The sequence below is a fragment of the Calidris pugnax genome, unplaced genomic scaffold, assembly GCF_001431845.1.
Source record: "Calidris pugnax isolate Ruff unplaced genomic scaffold, ASM143184v1 scaffold13, whole genome shotgun sequence".
In the NCBI taxonomy this organism is placed as follows: domain Eukaryota; kingdom Metazoa; phylum Chordata; class Aves; order Charadriiformes; family Scolopacidae; genus Calidris; species Calidris pugnax.
Window position 1 is genome coordinate 1733567 of NW_015090810.1, and position 23568 is coordinate 1757134.

Genomic DNA, 23568 nt, shown 5'->3' on the forward strand with positions numbered 1-23568 from the left:
TCTATTTTAGACTGTTGTTTTTTAATTGTAGAACTTCAAATGCCTACTAAATGTTGATTTCTTAGACATAACACACATGATACTAAACTATTAGGAGGCCCCAGTCAGAACTTTCTGTGCTGACTGAACTAGCTTCTCCAAAGATTTGTAGTCAACTTTGAAAAACATACTTGGATTGTTCTGGATTTCACTTTTACTATGTTACATTGTACCATTTTTTATTTAACCAGCACATACCCTGAACAGTTTAAAAAAGAAAAACCCCAAACAATGCCATAGAACGTTGTTAGGAAGAACATAAAAAGCATTTGACTAATTTTGGATTAGGGTTTTTTTTCATGCCTTGTACTGCAGTTCCAGGAAGGATTTTGCAGGTATAGATTAGAACAGAAATGAGTCAACCATAAACCTCTAACTTTGGATGTCAAATACCTGCCGGTCATCTGAACTTTGGTTTATTTCATTTAAACCTGCCAACTCCTATTCATATTTATATATTCTGCATTTTGCCTTATTATGCTTAATACATATATTAATACAACATTTTCAGTATTGCTGTGCCACTTCTCTGTAACTAAAATCAGTATACCATTTATTCTAATGGCAAAAGAAAGGCTAATATATTTCATTTGCATGTTAATGACTGCATTCTTTAGTCAAATAAGCCATAAACCACTTCCAGTCCAGCTAACATATTTTTCTCTTGATTAGAAAGATGTGTCAGACATTTTCAAAGACTTAAAAGAACATTGATCCAGGCTACCCCTCTACCTGCAATAGTGAGAGCTATTTATGACTACACTAATCTAGAATATACATAAGATGAAGAAATCACACTTTGCAATTTTACCAACTATGACAGCGCTGCCATTAGCAACTTAACAGGTGAAAATACGTGGCAGTCACTTCTGTCTTAACAGGGTCATATGGACAAAGCCTAACTCAGCCATATGCTCAACAATATAACTCAGTTATACTCAGTTATATAACAGTATAACTGTTACAGTATAATTGTAACAGTTATTCATAGGTCAATCAGCTGTTTTTGTCATCATTGAACTCAAGGCCATATCACAGCTTCTCAGAAGAGGCAAAGCAGAACATAGCCATAGCCATACATAGCCAAACATAAGAGGTCAGTGGGAAAAGGTGGAGGAGGAAGATGCCATTCCTGAGTCAAAAGGGAGTCCTGGAAAATCTAGACCTGTTCCTGCCTGCTGGTTCTGCACCAGAACTATGACTGGGATATGTTTCCCCTTGTTGGTAAAACAATATGTACTGGTCCCACAGCTCTATGCCTCTCTTGGCAGTAAGAAAGTTGACTTTCCAAGGCTCTGACAGAGACAAAGCAAACAGGGCTGTTTTGCTGCCCTAAAAAACTGCATACGTCAATCATTCTGACAGATGGGTCTGGTCCGACTAGCTTATCTCCCAGACTGGACACAAAGATTATCATCATCCCTGCTGGAGCGATGGACTTGTTTTGAATCGTCAGATGCAAATGACTGATCTGCTTAGCTCAGCTTCAGATTTTAACAGGATTAGATTTCTTTTTTCTTGTTTCATGTGAAGAATATACAGAAACACTAGCACAAATAGGCTGCAAATAAACCCATTATGAAATTTACAGGTCACCATAATAATAAAATTTAACACAAGTAGATGATAAATACAACAATAACATTAACTCTATAAACTCATACTATCACTGCAGCAAAGCTAGAATCTGCAGTGTCTGTCATCTGCTTGCCCTTCAGGTTGTTGTATGCTAAAAAGAACTTGCAGATACGTGTGGAGGGTTAAAATGGAAACTGTCCTTTCATGCACAGCGTGCACCACCACACATCTTTGCATTCCAGTCTGCAGCAGCAACAAAGGAAAGCATTTATTCTTAAACCATAAGTATTGGTTATGAAGTAGGATGCAGAGTGATTAATCAAACTTGCCACAGCTCTCTAAGATCTGGGTTGTACACTCGAAACAAATCTCCATCTGCCTCACTCTAACCTTTCCCATGCATACAGAATGATCTAGGTAGAGTTGTAACTGCAGTCTCCAGGCTCAAGACTGAGTTAAGATCTAATTTTTTAAGAAAACTCTTAAATGGAATTTGCCAAGTACTACCAAAAACATTTTGCAGGTAGGAAGTATATGTGATTTCACTTCAGCTGAATTTGCAGCTTTTTGAGTGTATTCTCCACAAATGTTCAAGCAGCTGAATATGATCAATTAATGTTTATCCTGAATCCTGTTTCTGGATTTAAACTTGTATTTATCTTTGAAGGTCACTGATCCTATTTTAGACCTTAAGAAGGGCTTATAACCTTTTTTCCTCACTCTATCCACTAGGTCTAATTAAAAAAGCTACCACCTACAAATATTTCCCATCCAGAGATTTTATGTATATATTTCCAGAAAGCGGAATAATCCAAAGAAAGTACAGAAATATTAAAATATTGCATCAATTTTCAGGTAAGTGTCTATGTTCTGTTTTCATGACAGATTTTTCAAATTTATATTCAGCACATATACAGAATTTACAAGCAGAAAGATAGGTGATTTTAAACCATTATCTGACACTGTATTTTGCAAACTATTTTGCTGTTAGATCTGCAAAATTAACTAATTTATCTGAATTTTTTTTACAGTTGCCCAGTTCAACAAGGTTAAATTGCAGATGATTCCTCAAAGTTGTGGCTCTTGGCCTACATCACACTCTTAATTGCTGTTTTTAAAAAGTTAGCAAATCTCAGAATTTTGTAATAGTGAGGAAAAGCTCGAAAATGTCTCCACAAACCTTTCAAGAACAATAACACAAATAACCCAAAATAAGACCTTTTTGCCCACAGTTTTCTTAAACTGCAAAGATGCTCCCATGACTTTTAGCAGGATGACAAGTGATCATCTGGCAAGATATCAAGCCGGCAAGTAGGGATTCTGGCCAACTGGCCAAGAGCACAGCTGGCTCTTGCCCAGCTTGCCTGGTGCCCAGCTCCCAGCTTCCTGACAGCCTCCACCATTCTCCCCCTGGCCAGATGCCTTATCCTTCTGCTGGCTGCTTGATTTGCTGCTGGCTGCCTGGGCGACTGGTAGAATGGCTTGAGCTTGCTCTCCAGCTCCCTGGATGCCCAGGAGCCCATCTGGTGTTTGGGATCTCCAGCAGACAGATTGGGCCAAAGTGAACCATTTGTCTTTGCCAGAGATTCCAGACTGCTGACATTTCATTCCAATGTAAAACAAACCAAAGCCTCCAAAACCAAAGATTGTCTGTAAAACAGCAATTCCTTATTTCCCTCCAATAAGTTCTGGCTGAAGACTAAGCAACACAGAAACAGACTGTGGTTCTTTGTTCGTTTTCAGTAATATACCAGTCCATGCAAAGTCCAGTAAAAGGCCTTCTTTGGAATAAGATAACACTAAGTTGAAATACAGGTGTAAGAAAATAATTGATGAAGGTCCATATTCTATATTGCTGTACAGGGATGCTGTATGCAAAACAACTGATAAACAATACTAAATAACCTGTGAGTGTACTCTCCTGCTTCAAAGAAAATAAAATTAAAAAAATATAAAATCATAGCAGTTACCTCCCCAAGAATCTCAGACTAAATCTGCATGGAGAGACAATGCAATATAAAAGGGCTCCTGCCATTTGTATGGAAAGTCTTTTTCCAAATCTAATCTTCAGAATCTTATCTTTATATCAAAGGCATACAAACATATTTTTCAGTGGTCTCATTCAAAATGTATATATGCATTATGTATATGATTTTGAAAAGAACCTCACTGTAAAGTGCCAGTTCTACTGACTGATCTGCCTGGGTTGAGCTCTACAATAGTAAAGAGATCCAGCCGCGTTGGTAGTTTGTGTAATTAACCTTGCATCATGCATGACCCCTTCAAAGGAAAGAAAATATAAGACTAGACTAGACTAGATTAGACTAGACTAGACTAAACTAGAATTTTTATGTTTCTGCAATTATGGCATTCTAAAAGACTAAGAAACATCTTCTGCAATCAGTAGGTCCTATGTTCTTTCTCACTGAACCTGTCACCCTTACTCCCCTATCCCACCACCCCCAAAAAGCAGTGCTGAAAGCTTGTGGAAGAAATCAAAACAATTTTCACTGAAAAAAGTAAAAAACATGACACTTTCTATTGCTAAAAGAACTCAGATACATCAAACCATCCTATTTCAATTCACTACTACTATCTTAAGGAAATTAATTATTTCTCTTAGTTCAACAAAAGAGCATATTATTTAGGGAAAAGAAAGATAGTCAAAGTAAAGATTTTAGAAAGAAGTCTTATGACAAGTCTTTAGTCAGCCTGTAGAACGGAGGATCTATAGCTTTTTATCCAGGGTTTGAGCTGTGTTACAATCTCCAGTCTCTTTCCTTTCCCTTTGTATTGCAGCAGTGAAAGACAGATTATTGGAGATTCTGGAAATGGTTTAGTTATTCCAGTACTCGAAACCCATATAACCAAAGAATTTTTACAAAAAAGTTACACAGTAATTTTCATAGGCATTAAATAATCTTACAGTTTATTCAAAAACCTAGACCAAACTGCATCCACAAAATTGATACATTCTTAGCATTGAGTCTAATAAAAACTATGAGGAATGGTGCAGCTTTATTAGCCATTCTCTTCCTCAGGTGAGTTTAGAAACTGTCAAGGCCATGAAGAAGTACAGCTGAAACCTTCATGCTTTACATACTCCTTTTTATCAAAACTGCTATAGGTTTATTTCATTCTTGACTCTAAACATTTGAGTGACAAATGATTGGGCTTGCCCCAATTCCTGATGGACCCTCACACGGCTTAGCCCTAAGGAGAGTAAAAAGGATGGAGGAGGCTGCCAGGTAAAGGATTTTTCCAGCACTTCCAGAAATACCGTTCAATTCAAATCTCATTTTCAGCATACACAGACTTGGATGAGACATAATCACGCAATGTCACCTTCTACATTTATTAAGCAACTCAAAGAAATAAATATTAAGGAGCAATGCATAGTCCTGTTTACTAGGCTGTGAAATATAGAGCAATTCAACCATGGAGAAAGCACCGCATTTATTCTGAACAAAGACGAAATAATTTTAATAGATTAAGCAAACAAACACACATTAAATTTCCTTTTTTTTATGAGAAAAAAAAACTTATTTTTTTTTTAATCTAGGAAGTGTTAAATTCAAAACTTATGAAGGCAAAGTAGACATATTTTGAGATATGCGAATAATATATAACAGTACTCAGACAAGCTCATCTCTTCATATTGCCTTGGAAATCTGCTATATGAACTTACAGCCATCTTATTAGCTGAAAATGGATGTGTGGCATAACTTTCAATTTTTAGATGAAACTGACATTTCAATGCATCACATCATTGCGCAATGTAACAATATGACATGCTGAAATGATAAAATGCCAGCTCTCGGCTGCAGAACTGAAAAAGGAAAAAATTATTTTGAGACATAAAAATTGCTGCTAGGTTATAGAGCAGCCCTCCCTTCTCCCCCAGCTTCCTCCTTCCCCCCTGCTCAAAAGAGAAATCAATGATCTTTATTCTTAAGATATTCAGCAGTGCCACCAGGAATGTTATTACAGGCACCTGAGAAGTTCCTGCAAAGTTGTTGTTTCTGTGTAAGGAATGAAAGGGTTGCTTGATGTATTAAAATTTTTAACCTGTTGCTCTATGAATTTTTTTATTCCTGCCTTTTAATGTAATGGCTCCCAGATTTTCCAATCCCAGAATGATTTTCAAACACCCACCTTTCTTGCAAGATCAACACAGGCACTGAGGCTGACAGTTTGCAGATTTTTCTTTTAAACTTCATGAGGAAGCTAGACCATTTTCCATGGCAGTACAAACCACAAAGACCGAAGTCTGGGAATCACCATAATGGAAAACAGAATTTAGAAGTAAAGAGAAAAGCCCATTGTGATTTCAGGCTAATATTATATTGGAAAATAATATTTATATGCGTATGAATATGAAGACAAAAATACATGAGAATGAGATCTGTACATTTTACCAGAGTTTGTCCTATTAAACCAAAGCAATTCAGATTTTTTCCTGTTTCTTCTTTTGTTCCATTTTAGAAGTAAAATCTATATATAAAATAGCAGAATATCTCATAAAACAGAAAATCCAGTTCTATTCTATTCTAAATCATTATTTCACTGTGCTGTTTTGCATCTTTGTGATCAGCTATAACGCATTCATTGCCCTCATGTTGCTTATTGTACATTGTGATGGTACTTTAGCTAATAAAATTCAATTCACAGGACACAAGGTATGACACTTTTAAACCAAATCCTTAGATCTTTAAATTAAGACATCATTGTAGCATTTTTACATAAACATCATGCAGAAAAGCACTCATTGCTATTCACATTTCAACTTATGAGCAACTAGACAGCTATTGTTCTAATAAGTAAAAAAACCATCAAACTGCTGCATCTGAATTCTAACCCAAACTACAATCAAAATGACAATACATTACATGAAAATACAGGCAATAGTCTGAGAATATTGGAAATTACAGTTACCTTATTCTTCTAATTTAAGGGCAAGATTATCTGACTTTTCTTAGTCATTCAGGTAGTTAATCTGTTCAGAGGTATAATGTTCTGAGAACATATCAGAATTTTCCTTTATTTTTTGTAAAGGATCATCTTATGACCTCCTAGCAAATTTCTGCTTTTCTTCCTTACATTTGGATTAACTTTGCATTTTCTTCTTTTTCCTCCCTCCAACAGGTAGCTATCTTTGATGACATGGTTTGCACAGTAGGACAATCTAGGGTAGTTAAATTTCAGGAGAAAGGTAGCTGAATTCTAATGAGCAAGTGGGATCAGCAGAGATTGTTTCAGGTGATAAAACATAAGACTTCACCTTCAAGCTAGCAATGCTGAGTTAAAATAAACTATTAGAGTTCCAAATTTCTATGAATGTAAGAAAGAAATTGAATTCATCCTGTTTGGATACCTGTCTTACAACAGCTGGCAAGGATGACCATTGCCTATGATAATATCATATGCTTACATACGTATGTTTCCCATGCTCCTATGGAACACAACATGTGGAAGAACATGAAACCGAGTTCTGACAATTTTTTTTTTCCTATGTTTATTATTTTAAATATATTTCTGCAACTACTAATATATTCTAAGCCAACAGGAACATTGTTAAGCATTTAAATGTGTGCATAGTCATTCAAAGTCACAGAACAGTAGTGCTTCTTCAGTGTTCAGTCTAGTATGTTTAGGTTATACTGCATAAGGATGCCAGATTTAGATAAAACATCTGAGCTGATTTGGCAGTTAATTTCTGTTAAAGAACATGGGCCTTGTCTCTCTTCCCAGCTTGGTGATCTTTTCCCACATATTTTAGCTACTTCTGCCATTCTTCTGACACCTCAACCAAGCCAAAAGAAAACTATTTGCTCTCCTCCTCCCACCCACTGAGTTTTCTCTCAGCTTAGTGAGCTGAACTGGAGTGCATATTAAGTACTCCAGAAACATAAAGGAGCCATAAAATAGGGGAAAGGCAAAAAGACTATTTGGCCAGGATCAGGAGGGGAAAAACAGGGTGTAAAGTGGTACCACCTGTTCTGCAGGTAAGGGTATAACCCCGGCTAGCAACCAAGCACCACACAGCTGCCTGCTGACTAATCCCCTGCTGGTGGGATGGGGCGGTCAGCTGTCCCAGCTGTATCCCCTCCCAGCTTCTTGGGTGCTCCCGGTCTTCTTGTTGGCAGGCCAGTATGAGAAGCTGAAAAGTCCTTAACTGCTTAGCAACAACTAAAATATTAGTGTGTTGTCAAGATTGTTCTTATCCTAAATGCAAAATACAGCACTATACCAGCTGCTAGTAAGAAAATTAACTCCATCCCAGTTGAAACTGGGAAAACATTGGCTAAGCTTTTTTTTCATCTCACCACCCTGTATACATACATATTAAAGTTATCCATATCTTATCCAAGCAAAGCCAATGGAAACTGCAACTATTTGATGTATCTAAAATTATGTCACTTTCACAAGATACCTACCTGTGGTTTTAGGCAGCTATGACTAACACCTTCTTGTCTGCACTCCAATTGTTTTAAAGTACTGATAAAATAGTCTGGTGTACTGCTGTTTCCTACAACAATGACTATCATTCTTTCCATCTGCAGACAAAGAGAAAAGGATACACTCAAGCAATCTTTTAAAGAGAATTCATTATGGCACTTGAAATGACCTTTCAAAATTGTTAGTGAATCAGTTATCAACACTTAAAGTTCCATTCCTCTCACTACAGCCAGCATTTTTTTTTGCATAAATAACTTTGCTAATTATCATTAAAAGCATTTACTCTGAAGTGTAAAAAGCTGTATGCAATACAGCTGATTAGAAGGCATGTCACTAAAGTGTGTCTTTTTCCTTCCAATTCTTAATCCCAGGCAGTTGCAGTATGACCCTATATCCTGAATATGTCAGTATAATAGGCAAAAATGAAGAAATATTTTCCTATTAGCATTGATCAAGATGTTTCAGCAGCTAGTATCAATGCACTATCTCAGATATTTGTTTTCCTACTTTACACCACTAGGGATAGTAAAGTTAATTGTTTATATACTCTCTAAGACAAAGAAATACATTGGCCCTTGAGAATGGTTATGCTGAGGCTTCTTAGCTTTGTTATACAACTCATAAATCTTCTACCTCTAAATGCACACAATACCACAGACATATTTCAGACCAGATCCTCTGTAGCAGTAAATCAATATAGCTCTACTGAAATCAATGGAGCTAGTGTGATTTACAGTAGCTCAAGATCTGCCCTTTCGATTGCAACCAGTGATATAAGAGACTCAAGAGGGTTATTACAGTAATATTCAGAAATATATTTTCCAGTAAATTACAGGTTTTTAAATAGAGACGAAAGAAACAATGCACAGGCACTGCACAATGAAACTATTGTAGCATAAGATTAGTGGGAGGGGCCCATAGTTCTTCATGCAGACTCTAGCTACCTGTAGGTAGGCATCAAGCCAGGCACCAGACCTAACCTGGCTGCCTGTTCTCACTACAGTCCGTTAAGAGAAGTAGGCCCAATATTTCACCTGTTCTGCCCACTGGTATGAATGTTCAGGCACGCCTGTTGATTTCCTCTCACTGCAAGGGAACCTATGCAGCTGGTTTACAGTAGTCACCTAACTCCCCGACTGCCAGAGGAGTCTCATCACTAGCCAAGGAGCTCTCAGACCTTCCAAGCTGGTGCATAACAAAGTTAGCTGACCTTGGTTGTTATAGCAATAGGTATAAGCAAGACCTTCTCTGCCTACCATTCCTTGGTATTAACTATAAACATCAGATGTTATCTGCTAGAGACACTGTCTGAAAAATATGCTGTTAACATCAGAGAATTTGAAGAGGCTTAACTGAAAAAGTAAAATTACTGAAAATTGGTTTTTACCTCAAACCAGGACAAAAATATATTAAAATAGAGAGCTAATATACCAAATGTGATCACAGAACCACAAAGTTAACTCTGGTTTATTGTTTTCCTCCCCCAGCCTGGTAACATTAATGTAACTATCCTGAGTTGAGGACATAAGTAGAGCAAAATATGAAAGGAGAGGAAACATTTTGCCTATAGCTGGAAAAAGAAACAAAAGACAGTCTGCCAAGGACAGACACTTTTTTTAGAGCTTGTTAATGTGCACTGTGAAAAAAAAAGAAAAATTTTTAAAAGTCCTTTTATTTGCTGTTGACTGGAAATGGACAACATAAAGATAACAAGGAGAATTAATTTAGAAGAGTTTCAGCTCAGGTGAATGCACTGTTTTTCTAAGCAAACAATTAGTACTCCATCAACTTGCAGGTGACTTTGGAGCATTTTTTTTGTAAATGTGTTGGCTGTTTAAAATTTGTAATAAAATAAGTGATTATTTCCTCCTTTGTTAATGAGTCTTCCACATCTCTTACCACAATGAGCCTTCCATATCTCTTACCACGGAACTTGACAAGATTAGGGATTGGAAAAAGAATGCTTAATTACTTTCCCAGGCTGTTTAATGTTTGTGAAGGCTGCTTAGAAATGTGGATCAAAGGAGAATAATTATCACTTAATTGTATAATCTTTAAACAAGAACACGTTTCATCTTTGAACTGTATGTATGCCAGATAACACAATAATCTTGGGTTCAAAAAAAACCTCAGAAATCACTGAAAGATAGTTGAGTATCTGGTATCTGTTATATCAGTTCATTGAATTAATAGAAGTGCACTAGACTTAAAAGGACTTTATAGAGATTCTGTGATACACTATGCTCTGCTAAAACTTCAGGGTTTTGTCAGGTAAGTACTTTGGTAAAAATACAGTCACAGAGAAGAGTAACTGAATTTACACCCTAAAAGTAGCAAGGGAAAAGAAAGTATAACTGCTTTAATCCATAAAGAAGCAATTAGGTATTCTGTGTTATTTCTTACATTGATTCAAAGTCCAAGTCACAGCTACATTCTTTGGTGGCATTTGGAAGACATTGACAGAAATTCACTGATGTGTTCCTTTTAAGGCAGGCAAAAGGGAACATAAAGGAATAACTGCTTAATGTATTACCAATTGCTAAGGTGCAGTCTCCTCTTTGGACAGAGATATGTAAACATATTAAGTCATAAATTCAAACATTCAGGTAAGTTTTTCATAATAGAACTAAGTTATTCTAGCAATTTTAATACAAGACTGTACTTTGGAAAATATGCCTTAATAGGCCTTCTTTAAAACTGCACTGTTAAGGCTGTACTTCATTACTTGTCATTCTACTTTAAAAAAAAATAAAGTCAGTAGGAGCTTTTTCTGTACAAACCCACAGATTTTAGCTTTATTGAAGGAAGAAAGCAGAAAGATTATTAGACTGGAGAAAGAGGGAGGGGGAAAAAGTAGTATTTCCTAGATGGGACAAAATTTGCTTTATTCAAGTCAGACTAAGAATAACTATAAATTCTGGGGTTTTGTTAATGTGTGTTAAGGTGTGTTAACTCCATTCTAGAAACTCATTTTACTAGTTTAGGATACTTAAATGAAGCTTGATGGGAGTTAAGAATAAAACAGCAAGGACTTAACTACAGAATAAGTCAAAATCTAACAGCTGGAAGTCTTGACATATATCTTTGGCCTGAATACTCTTTCCCTTATTATATATAGCTATAGATGATATATATTTAGATATAAAGTCAGTTACATTCATGTAACATTAAATAACTTCTTGATATTGTGATGACTGGAACCCATTCAGCAATTGAGCACCCACACAGCCACTTGCTCTCTGCTTGGCTCTTTCCAGCGGGACAGGGGGGAGAACAGGAAAAGAAAAAGCAAGAAAAATTATCCTGATTTTTTGCTGAGCATGGCATGAGAAAGTGAGCTTTGCACACTCTCAGTGTGTCTTTTTCCCCTGTTTTTTGACCACACATGAAAATGCTGACCTGTTTCTGTTAGGACTCAGGAAAGACATACAACTGGTTTACTTTCTCTCTTGTCAATCCTCCATAAGGCATGCCCCAGGAGACTATGATGAAACATCTGCAGTTCTCTCTGTTTCTGCTCCTTGGCAGCCCACAGTACTCACACAGGTGAAGTCATTAGCCTTCTGAATGTTACTTCTGCAGTGTTACCACAGGGCTTTGGGTGGTTTTTTCCTTTTCCTTAAATATATGACCTTTGAAGTTTGTTTGGTCTTTGCTTGCTGGAAAATCCACTACTGCTGCGGATAAAATGTAGTGTACCACTAGAAACACCGGAGTTATATTCTTCCCTTCTCCATGAAGTCAAAATTTTGAAAAAAAGACAATATGTGTATTTGTTTATGAAGGGGAACCTTTTGCATCCAGGAGGTTCACTAGCAAAGACTGTAGTATTGCCGTGTTGCATGGTATCAATGGGAGGGTGACTTTCACAGCTATGTTCACACTGATAGTGATTCGAAATCATATATATAACTGCCTTATGTCCTCTCTCTGATTTTCTGAAAGCACTCTGTCCTACTTTTACCAGTAATCTTGCATATGTAAGAATGTCTGCAGAGAGTCTTTCTAAGTGGCTGCGTAATCCTGTGAGTTTTCCCCTGTCTCTGGTTGCTCTCTGAGAAATCCCAACTCCCAGTTTCTGAAAATACATTTTTGCTGCGTCAGATACACGACCTTGATACCGATAAGATGCTTTACATTTTTTCCCTGCCCCCAATCTCAAGCAATTTTCATGGATCAGGAGAGCAGGCGCACATGCTGTCAGGGTTCACTCAGCCCATCAAGTATTCCAAATCAACGCCCTCTGTCCACACTTCCTACTTCTATTTAGATGCTCCCACTTGTTTTGCAGACTAGTAATACTGCAGACCTTTCTGTCAGTCATTCTTACTGAAACAGCATACACACCCAGAGATGTTCCAAAAGTGAATATACAAATGTAAATTCACAAACCTCAGGAGAAATTTAACTCTTCTTAGTCTGTGAATGCTTGGTGAGTATCTTCTTTCATTTCTACATATTTCACAAATTTTATAGTAAACATGAAAAAAAAGCTACCACCAAGATCATGCTGTCATCCTATCCCTCAGTCTTCACAACCAAGACCCCTTTGGAAAAAAAAACAAACAAACAACAACAACAAAACCCAACAAACAAAACCGCCAAAAATACCTTAAAGAACTTGAGAGAGAGCTGATCAGTAAATATGAGGGCTTTGAGTCCTCCTTATTTCACTTGAGACTACAAATCCTTATTTCTCCGTACAGCTGAGTATATTGTAGGCAGCCAAAGATGTTTATACACCCATCTTCTGATGTTTTTATGCTAAGGAGCCAAGTAGCCTAATTTGGTGCATTAAAATCAAAAGAACATAAGATATAGTAGATCAGACAAAAGTTCTAGCTGCTTTGGTATTCTGTCTCAAACACTGGTCACAAGAAGACGATTAAAAGAGAGTAAAGACAGAACCAGTGAATGATATTTCCCATTTACTCTTGCACTCTGCCAGGCTCCAAGAATTTTCTATATGGTGCACTTATTCAGTATGATGTACAGTTAGCATTTCTATGAAATACACAGTACCAATTTATATTTAATATCCTTAAATGGCTTCATCTGTCATGCTTTTGTCCAGTAACCTCCAGGTCAAGATAATCTTTCACCCTCTCCGACATCCTCTGGCAATGAGTTTCATAGCTCTGCTGCCCGCTGTGTGAAGAACCACCTCCTCTGGTTTATCTGAATCTACTTCAGTTCTCTTTGATTATCTAAAAATAAAACTTTTTTTTTTAATACAAGGTGTTGGAGGCTTTACATAGACCTAACTTGAAATCCTTGTTTCCTGACTGCATTTACTCTGTTATGATTCTAGCCATGCAGTGACTTTTTCCATCATGTAGCCATCCAGATTTCTTGTCTATTCTCTGAAACATCCCATTAAATCTTACTAAAAAGATTGGTGCTTCCTCCTAAAGGTTCACCAGCCTTACTCTCCTTATGTTGTTGTTTTATTTCCTCTTAAATGCTCAGATAATGATAGGCATGTTCCAGATATGTTTCTGCTCTTCCTCATTTCCTCTCATGCATGCTACATGTATTGGGATAGAAAATTCTGCTGATGGCAGGGCACCATAGAACTTCTTACATTCCTAGTCACATCTCTTTTTTATCAGCCAGTAAACAGATCACACTAGTCTTTTCTTTCTGCCTGAATTTTTTCCTTTTTGTATGAGGCTTTGCAACACTTCTAAATTTCTAATTATTATAATCACCAAATACTTCCCAGACAGGATTTTTTTTTTTTTTTTTAGTGAAAACCAAAAACTATAATAGACCACATAGAAAGAATATTATCTCTGTCATGCTCATTTTAATAGCTAGGAGGAACATGTTACATTATGATTTATTATATATGTAACATGACTATAGCATATCAGATAAATAATTTTTGACAGAAGATTAAAGTATATCTTGGGTTTTTGGATTGCCTCTTTTTTTTTGTATTGAAATCAATACAAGAGTGGAATACCTGTGGGTTGTTGGGTTTTTTTCTTTAGTAAGGTCCCATTTTCAAGTGAGTATTCCTTTTTATTCTCTGATGTTGGAATATAATTTCTAATTATACCAACTTTTTTTTTTTTCTTTAAACCAGTCTGAACTAAGATTTTCAGTGATTTGCTGTGTATCTGCAGCTAAGGTGATTTTTTTCTATCAACTCATCTGATGTTGAAAATACATTCATTTAACCCTTGTTAGTGAAATAGCTTGAATTTGTTTTATGAGGAGTAGAGGTAGAAGAAAATATGAAATAACTGTTCCCTTTCTGAGACCAAGATTCATGCTCCATATTGGGGTCCTTGCATTGCTAGTGAACAAGCACCAGCAGCTGGGAATCCTGGGAAGATAAAAATGAAGCCTTAGACCTCTGTCTCCATATGTATCATAGATGTACACCATTTCATGAGTCTTATATCAAAGGTGTATTGCTCGGAAGTCCAGTGTAAGAATATGCAGTTCCCACACATCATTTGCAGTTGCAAAAGCAGTTTGTGGGGCACAGCTACTGATATGAACTACATTTGTCCAACTACAATATCTATTCAAATGTGAAATTAACTTTATGTGAATACTGTGTTCCTTTACACCAATGTGGATAAAACCGAGTCCTTTCAAGAAGCAACTTCTGAAAATATAAGCAACAGTCCAAACTGCTGAACGAACACATGCATCATCAAATCTATGCCGGAGCTTTTTTGAAGGTATGAAAATAAATATTTTATAAAATGCATCTGCAGGATATGCTGAATCTACAAATAAAATTCCAGCTCAGATTTCAGGGCATTAAAAATTATATTACAGGAAATGATTTATTCTCTTGCAAAATAAAGCCTAAAAACTGACCAGCTACAATGAAACTGTTTTCCTAATGCCTTCATTATAAAATAAAACTACTCAGGTGATACTTTACTTTAAGGTTCTGATTGCTACAAGTCAAAGAAAACTATAAATGAAATATTTTAATTTCTAGATATGTTGAAGCCAAACTATTCTAATACATGAAATATAACTGTACATTTATTTTCAAAAGTGAACCTTTCATTATTCCTTTCCATTACCAATATTAATAAACTTGGCAGACTATGATGCTCCCTTCTAACAAATAGCAGGCTTTACCATATGTTTAAAGTTGACCATTTCAGCGAATGACACTATCAAACAGAATTTACTACTAGCATAGTTAACTTAAAATGAGGAGTAAAATTCCAGCTGAGAAGCATAGAATATCTTCTGAGATCAATTCCCCCAAAGAGAAAAAATTGTAAATTAGTATTCTGAAATCAGACTATATGTATAAAAACAACAATCCCCTTTATTCTTCCTTGCAACCAAAAAAAAAAAAAGTAGAAAAACATTAGCTAGACCTCTGTTTCTCCATATTAAACATACTTGTCACAAATTTACTACCAGACATTATTCAGTTAGTCAGCAAAGGAAAGAAACATATTGACAAAATAAAATCCTTTGAAAGCTATAAAATACAGAAACGTTATTCCGTCTCTAAAAGTCCTTTCACATTGATCCTTAAATTGGAATTACTTTGGAGAATATTCCAGGGATATGTCACTGTCTCCTTGCTCCATTATTATATTAAACATTCATAAGTGTTAAGAGATATGGTGACAGGCTTTGGTCCAACTCAGCCAGCCATTCTTACAGCATCCTTTTGAAGTTCTTTAACTCATTGGTACCCCACACTGGAGCAATAGCAATGTCTCATAGAATAACTTCAAAAATACTGAGCTTATTCCCAATCAGGAAAGTGCTTTCGCAGGTTGTGATAAGAAATGTCTTCTTTCATAACCTCCTCCTTGCTCAACAGCCTGCAGAGAATATCCACTTCATGCTTGACATTCTTGTAGATCCTGGTGTTATCTGACCCCAGATTTTGTGGTTTGAAAGGAAAGGAAGTAGATGTCTTCCTATTCTCTCCCTCCATTTCATGTCAGAATAAGGCTGTTCTTTCAAAGAATTTTTTTCTTTATAATGAGAGATAATAAGATGGTGAGAAGGACAGGGATTCAAGTATCTCAATGACTCTTGAATGAATGAGGGGAAAGAAGATGCAGAGGAAGAATCTGAACCTGAGCATACTCCAGGGGAAGTTACTGAAATTTACTGCCTTGTCTTGCTGAATCTTTTTTTTCTTCCACCCTGAACTTAGGAAGCTCTACATGTCAGAACTGGCACAGGCATTCCTGAACGCAGCTTCAGATATCAGCCTCTTAGTTGCCCTTTTAGGAAGTTTTTTTCCCCAACAGCTTCAGGGTTTTGACACATATGTCGTGTAAGAGCTTATACAGCAGATCCCTTCCTCTCCAGGTCCTGTCAAGGCTGGAAAAGGTAAACTTACTACACACTTGGCAGGACAGAAGTAAATAAGTCAAGCCTTTCCTTTCTCTGTCATCATCTTTGAAAGCAATGGAAGACTCTTTCTCAGTTTTTATCTTCTTGCCCTTTGAACCTTTACCGCAGGGAGCTGGGTGCTTGTTTCTTTTTCCTTTATTAAATTTTTTCTCTATGAACTAGAAAATACTTCTCCAAGTCATTATTTTATCTTTCAGGAGAATGAGAGAGGCATTCTCTACAGAAGCAATAGATCTTCTTCCCTTTTTATTTTTCAGACAGGATAAGACAATATGCACACACAGCAATAACTTACTGTATGTGTATATTTATATGTACACACACGGTGAAAGCCTGCCTCTATGCTTAGATTATGTAAAATGCCATAGTTTTCCCTACCATTTTCCACATGTATGGTGTTGGGAGTGGAAGGGGGGAAAAAAGAAAAAAAAAAGTTTTCATTACTTTTATACAAAAGGACTCCACTGAATTCCTTTTCCCTCCAAAACAACTTAAGATGGAAATTTAATATCACAATCTTAACAATAATTTTAAGTAAAAATTAACCATTAGTGAGAAAAGAAAAATGACTTCGCCTTCGCCTTCGACTTCAGTACTGCACAACTGAGTAGAAACTGCTACAAAATCATAATAGCAATCACAATAATACAATAAAATCAGAACAACAATCACAATGTTACACATGCTTTGCAGAAACTTTACATGCAGCTACGTTCAAACAAGCAGTACCTTACACCTGGGAATGCATCCTTATCAGGATGTCCCGTGGTGCTTTCTTTATGGAGGAATCTGCACTAAGGGGCAGGAAGGGGAATGAAGCTGGTACTCATTAGTGCATACACTCGTGCACATCCTTCTATTTTCTCAGCAGTTTGTTCAACAGCATTCCTGTCAATGTTGGAGAAGCCATGTCTGAAATATATATCAACCATCCTGATGATGATTGCTATTTTATTGTGACAGGGTCTGAGAGAACATGCTCAAGGGAAATATTTTTTTCAGACAAAAACAGGTGCTATTAAAAAGTGGTGATTTTTACAAGAAATGCTAAAAGCTGTTCCTCCACGTCTATCCTGCTAGATTTTCCTCAAGTTACCAAGTATAACCAGAAAGATGGCAGTGTAACAATAGGTCAAAATATGGAAAATCTAATTTGCTGAAGTTGAGCTGCATGCACTACTTGATTAATGGGCAGCTGTGTAAAAAGACAAAAATACAGCAGGGACAAAAAAAAAAAAAAGACTTGCTGTCTATTCTCTTTATGGGTGGTGGACAAAAAGGACATCTGAAAATGGGTCCATATAACCTAGAAGAATGAGCATCAGCCTACCTCTTGATAACTCTATTCACTTCATGTAGGAATATCAATCTGCAGAACAGAATCTAAACAGCCAAAGGTATCTAAAAAATTAACAAAAGTGTCTTCAAAAGCCATAAGCCATTTATCTGATTCTAACAGTGCTGTGTGCTGTTACATGAAAGATCACAGTTCAGGTTCCCCGGGCATTTCCTAGTTCTTTTGTTGTAATTAAAACATGGAGAATTTAAGACGCAGAGGAGAAAAATCCTTCTCATCTAGTACAGAACTCTTCATTTCTTTGTTACACACAAATGAAATTAATAAATCACACTATCTAAGTATCTTCCAATCACCTTCAAACACAGGATTTTTTCAGCTGTTGTTTCAATCTTTCCCTGTTGCAAACTTGAAAGGTAATTTTAAGCCTGATTTGTGCTGGTATTTATCACATCACAAATCACCTCTATTAAGACAGTACAAAAATACTGTTTTCTTACATGAACTAGTTATAGGAAGTCATAGAGAGGACAGGATTTGCAGCTGCTCATACATAGAGCTAACAGCTTCAGTCTGAAAAAATTCTGACAGTTTCTGCAAAACCAGTTCACACTCAGAGAGGCACACTGCTTCCTCACCACCAAGTATTCAGTAGAGACATCTGTTTCATAGATATTAGTGTGATGTCACAATTTCACCCAGGCAGTCACTGCAGGATGCTTGTCTCTAAAATAATCTAACACAGTCTTGTTGTCCTACATGGTAATAAAAATTAACAGTGTAACAACAACAACAACAAAAAAAGAGAGATAGAAAACAATGTAGGAATGTCATGCACTTGAAATTAACTTTAAGCCGATTATTCTTTAGCATAAAATTTGCAATACATTTTTGCAGAAAAGACATCTTCATCTCTGTATTAAGTTTAATTACTTTATATCAGTCGCTTTTTATATCTGTTCCTTGTAGAAAATATGTTATTATGTAAAAAAAATCTCCTTTATATTTAATAAAAATAACTGGTAACTACTGTAGAGTAATTTTGAACAAGGTCATTGCTTTGAAACAAAATAACTTCTTTCTGGTAAAGGTTTTATATATTGCTTTAAAATTTATTTCAAAATGTTGAAAAGTTACTTCGAAAGAACTTCAGATGAGTCTTTGTAACCTAGATTTTCTCTTTCCAAAGATATTTACAAGCAAGTTAGAAGTCAACATATTGATCCCAAATAGTGTTATCAAGTCCGAAGCTTTCTCAGTCAGCTTCATCCCTCACAAATTAAGCATTTATCTTGGGAGTCTATATCACCCCTGGACAGGCAAAGTATCTTAAACTTCAAGCATGTGTCCTCACCCATTTCTATGGCCACAGACAAAATCTGAAGATGTTGCTGAATCTCTTAGCTCTGAAAATCTGAACCCAGACTCAAGCCAACTTCCCAAAGGCAATACAGATGTAAATATATTGTTTCCCATACACAAGACAGTGAAACAAATATTTTAAGAAAAAGAGGATCGTTTATCCCTCTTAAGAGCTTTTTCCTCTCAGCTGAGCAACACAGAAAGTCTTAACTCTTTTACAAGATTTAACAAGAACAAATGTCAGATTCTGCACCTGGGACAGTGTAATCCTTGAGGTACATATAGACTGTGGACAAAAGGCTGGAGTGCAGCCCTGCAGAAAGGGATCCAGGGGTTGATGCTAAGCTCAATATGAATCAACAATGTGCCCTGGCATTCAAAATGGCCAACTATATCCTGGGGTGTATTAAGTACAATATAGCTAACTGATCCTCATGCAGCGTGGAGGAGGATGGGAACATGGGTCCTTCTTTCCCAGCCCTGCCCCTGGAGCGTGGAGAAGGACATCTCTTATGCACAAAGGCCCAAGGGAGAGGGGAGTAGAGGGCCTGGTGACCTTTGGGCTGTGGTGTTGGCCCAATGTGAGGAGCCTGTCGGAGAGTCTTGGGGGCCTGGAGGTGATGGCGGGTTCAGACTGAGGTGAACCCTTGCTCTGTTTGCTAGTATGAAGGACAAAGCTTCTCACTGCTTTTGTGTTTTTTTTGCTTATCTGTTCTGAGAAAGAGCTCTCCCATTTTACTGGAAGAATCAGAAGCAACTCTTGAACTAGGGCCTTCTGGCAGGTTTCCAGGAAGAAGCTCTTGCCCTTCTCAAACATCTGCCAAAAGATCACTTGGAGGCACACAAAAGACAAGATGACATCTAGGAACATCCACCACAGTTTCACCAAGGACAAGTTGTGCCAGGACCAACATGAGCCTTGCCTTAAGGAGAGCAGTGACTGCCATTTACTCTGACTTCAGCAAGGCCTGTGACACAGCTTGGAACAAGCTCCTTAAGGAAGTGATCATGGCCCCAAGCCTGCCAGTGTTTGAGAAGCATTTGGACAATGCTCTAAGTTATATGGTTTAACTTTTGGGTTGCCCTGTGTGGAGTCAGAAGTTGGATTAAATGATCTTTGTAGGTCCCTTCTGACTCAGGATGTTCTTTGACCCTATTCTATGATTCTATACCTCCTTTTTTTTTGCATTTTTGTGCGTCTTTTTGCTGTTCTTTTAATGGCCTTAAATATCAGTTTCAGGAACTCTGAGGAAGACTAAAATAATGAACAGATCTGTCTGAGCTATAATACAAAACAAAAAGATTATATGCAATTCACCTTGAAAGTCAAAGCCATCATTATTCCTTTTCATGGCTATTTAAAGAGTAAAAAAAAGGAAAGCTGCTGAAGTAATATTTTCACCTTTATATATTGTCCTAAAGAAAGTGCCATGGTTGAAAAATCATCAGAAATTCTATTTTCCACTTCCATTGTGAAATTAAGAGAGCTTTTGCATTCTGAACTCTACCCACACACTGCGGCAGCAGTCCCCTGGATTGTTCTGAGTCTTAAATAGGTGTGCTTTAGAGAAAGTAGAAGGAAAAAATCCTTCAATAGATCCCACGCTAATGACATACTAAACTTTTAAGAAGTTTTCTTTCCATATTTATTGAAGCCAGGCAGTTAATTTTGTACTCATTGGTCCCAAAGTATTCACAGTTTCCTACAGGAGATTTGGATATTTCTCTGCTTGGACAATTGTGTCTGTAATTTTCTATTATCCCAGCAGACTGAGCCTTTTTTAGTTGGTGGCAGCGCTCAAATGTTATCTGACATTGGCAAAGAACAGTCTCTGGGCCTAGCTTTTCTTCATATATGCTGGTGTGTGAATCAATAATAGCTCTTCAGAACTCAAAAAGTCTACCCCAGAGTGAGATTGGAGTAATGAGGGAAAAATCAGGCTCTCCAGTTCGAAATTGTCTTATTAGAGAAACTAGTTGATACTTTAAAGTGAACTTTTTTAATTTATTTTTTTTTTCCTCATCTGTGGAAACTGTGGGTCTGCTGAGAGTGAACAGGGCCAAATATAATCAAGAGGGATGTTGTGGTCATTATTGCATTGCATAATTGCAAACTACATGCCACGCTGCATAATCATATTTACTCTGTCAGCAAGTCCTAGCCAGGAGGTTACCAGAACTTCTTTGCATATGTCTTCATTTCTAAACTATTTCAGGTCAGATGTCAATTAAACTGGCACAAAGACTTTGAAACTATGGCACGGCACAACATTCAGGAAGGCATGTATTTATCTCTAGTACATGGTCTTTCTCTTTTGTCACCAAGCCGGCACTTCCTTCAGGGAAGTCCTAGTGGAAGTAGGAGGGAAGAGGCACTCCTAGTGTCTGGCGAGTGCTGTGCAGTAACATACTTCCACTCTCTTACCTTTTCTGAAACTGTATGGCCACCCAGCTCCACAGGAGCCCACAGATCTGTTGCACTGTCACAGGGTGGACAGTTTGGGCAACATCTAAACTGTGATTCAGTTGTGTACACTGAATGTCTTTCCTGCTTCTCTAGCCTAGTCTACATGTAATCTGCAGGAAATACTTAAAGGACATTCTTTGCTTAAAGTGGCTGGTGAGTTTGATCATAAACATGAAATAGCCTGTGTACGGTTTCTAATACTGGGCAACAATCCTCCTAAAATTACCAAGGTTCCTTCAAATCAGTAGTCACTTATGAAAGCCTAGCTAATAAGACTGAGAGCAGGGTAGGCTGTCTCTTCCCTTCAATCTTTACATCCCCTCTTTCACAGGTCACTCATTCCTGCTCTATAAAGAGTATTTCTTCAGAAACAGAGTTTCCCACAACACAGTGAATTAAATGCAAATTCAATAAAATACGTTAGAGCTTATCTTTATGTCCAAGACTTAGTTAACATAAGCACATGTACGTTTTTTAACCCTCTTACATTTTTCACTGCCAATGAATCACTGATCCTTCAGGAACTTTCCACTGTATCCACTTCATCACTACAGAATATTAAGTGCTTAGAATAATTTAAAGAAAGAGAGCTTGTACATATTTATTATATATTCTGTTCAGCTTAGAAATGTGGCATCTTGAAAACAGAGGAGAAACTTAAATTCCAGATTTATGATAGTAGAATTTTCTCCTCATTTGTGTTCTACGTTAACTGAATTCATGACCAGATTTACAAATTTGGGCATAAAAAAAGTTGCATGTAAGAATGTAAATGCAGTGATTGCATAAGTATAGGATTAATACCAGGAAATTAATGTGGAAATGTTCTCACTGTTTCACCTGGCCCCTTTTAACTGATGCCAGATAAGACAAACCACAGTCTATTGAAAAATAGTAGGGCACCATTTGGTACCTTGCTTTCTGGAATCCAAAGCTATCTAAAGCACACTTACTGTGTGCTTGATCTCATAATGAAACTGTACTTTAAAGTGATTTGCAGGAGTCCATACAATTCTGTTTTCCACAGCATTAATTCATTAAAATCTGGAATTAAGTTGTGTAAAATATAAAACACCACAGCTCTGAATTAGCCCATGAGAAAGACAAATGTTGCAAGGACAATAAAATGAAAAGTTGGCCTTGCATCTCAGTTAAACTCAGTATCACGTAAGGGTGACCATTCTTCCAGGATTAAAGGAAACAACTAAGAAAACTTATGACAGAGTAGAAGGGGAATAAACAATACTGAGGGAAAGATTCAGGTATCTCCGTGTAGATTAAGTAAATGTCACATTAGGTGATGGATGCAAAGCATACATTTTTAGGGATCAGACAGGATTGCTTCTTTAAAAGAAAGTGTTCAAAGGTGCCTGACCTCTCTCTCTCTTTCCATGCTCTCCTCCTGTTCAGTACACTGAATAAAATATATTTCTGAATTTTGGATTAGGCCAAAAATCTATTTTAAGTAACTATCACTGAGACCATACTGTATTTGAAATCAATTTTATTATAAAATTGCCCCTCTTTCCCCCACCATAAAAAGGGCTCTATTTGGCCATTATTTAGCAATATTTAGCAAAAACAAAAAAAAACAGAAAAAGTAAATCACTAATAAAAAATAAGTGTCTGTTGGTATGAGGACTGTTTGGAAAACCATTTATTCTCAGAATAAATGTAGGTCAACGTTTAAAAAACATCTCCGCATCTTAAAAATCCACAGTAGTTAAAGAACAGAAGAAAATAGTTGAAAAATCTTTCTGAAAGCAGAAATCATGTGCAATTATAGAAATTTTTTTTAAAAATTATTTTTTTAAAAAAACACTTCAGACTTTATGTAAATAGACAGTAAAAAAAGTCACAAACATTTTGTCAAGTAACTTTTCAGAGACATAAACATTTTTGTGTAACAGTGTAAAGTGAAATTCTGCCAGAGAGTCAGTGAACAAAATTGGAAACCAAAAGGAGTGTGCAAAGAAAATAAAGCCAAAATGGAGAGATGCAT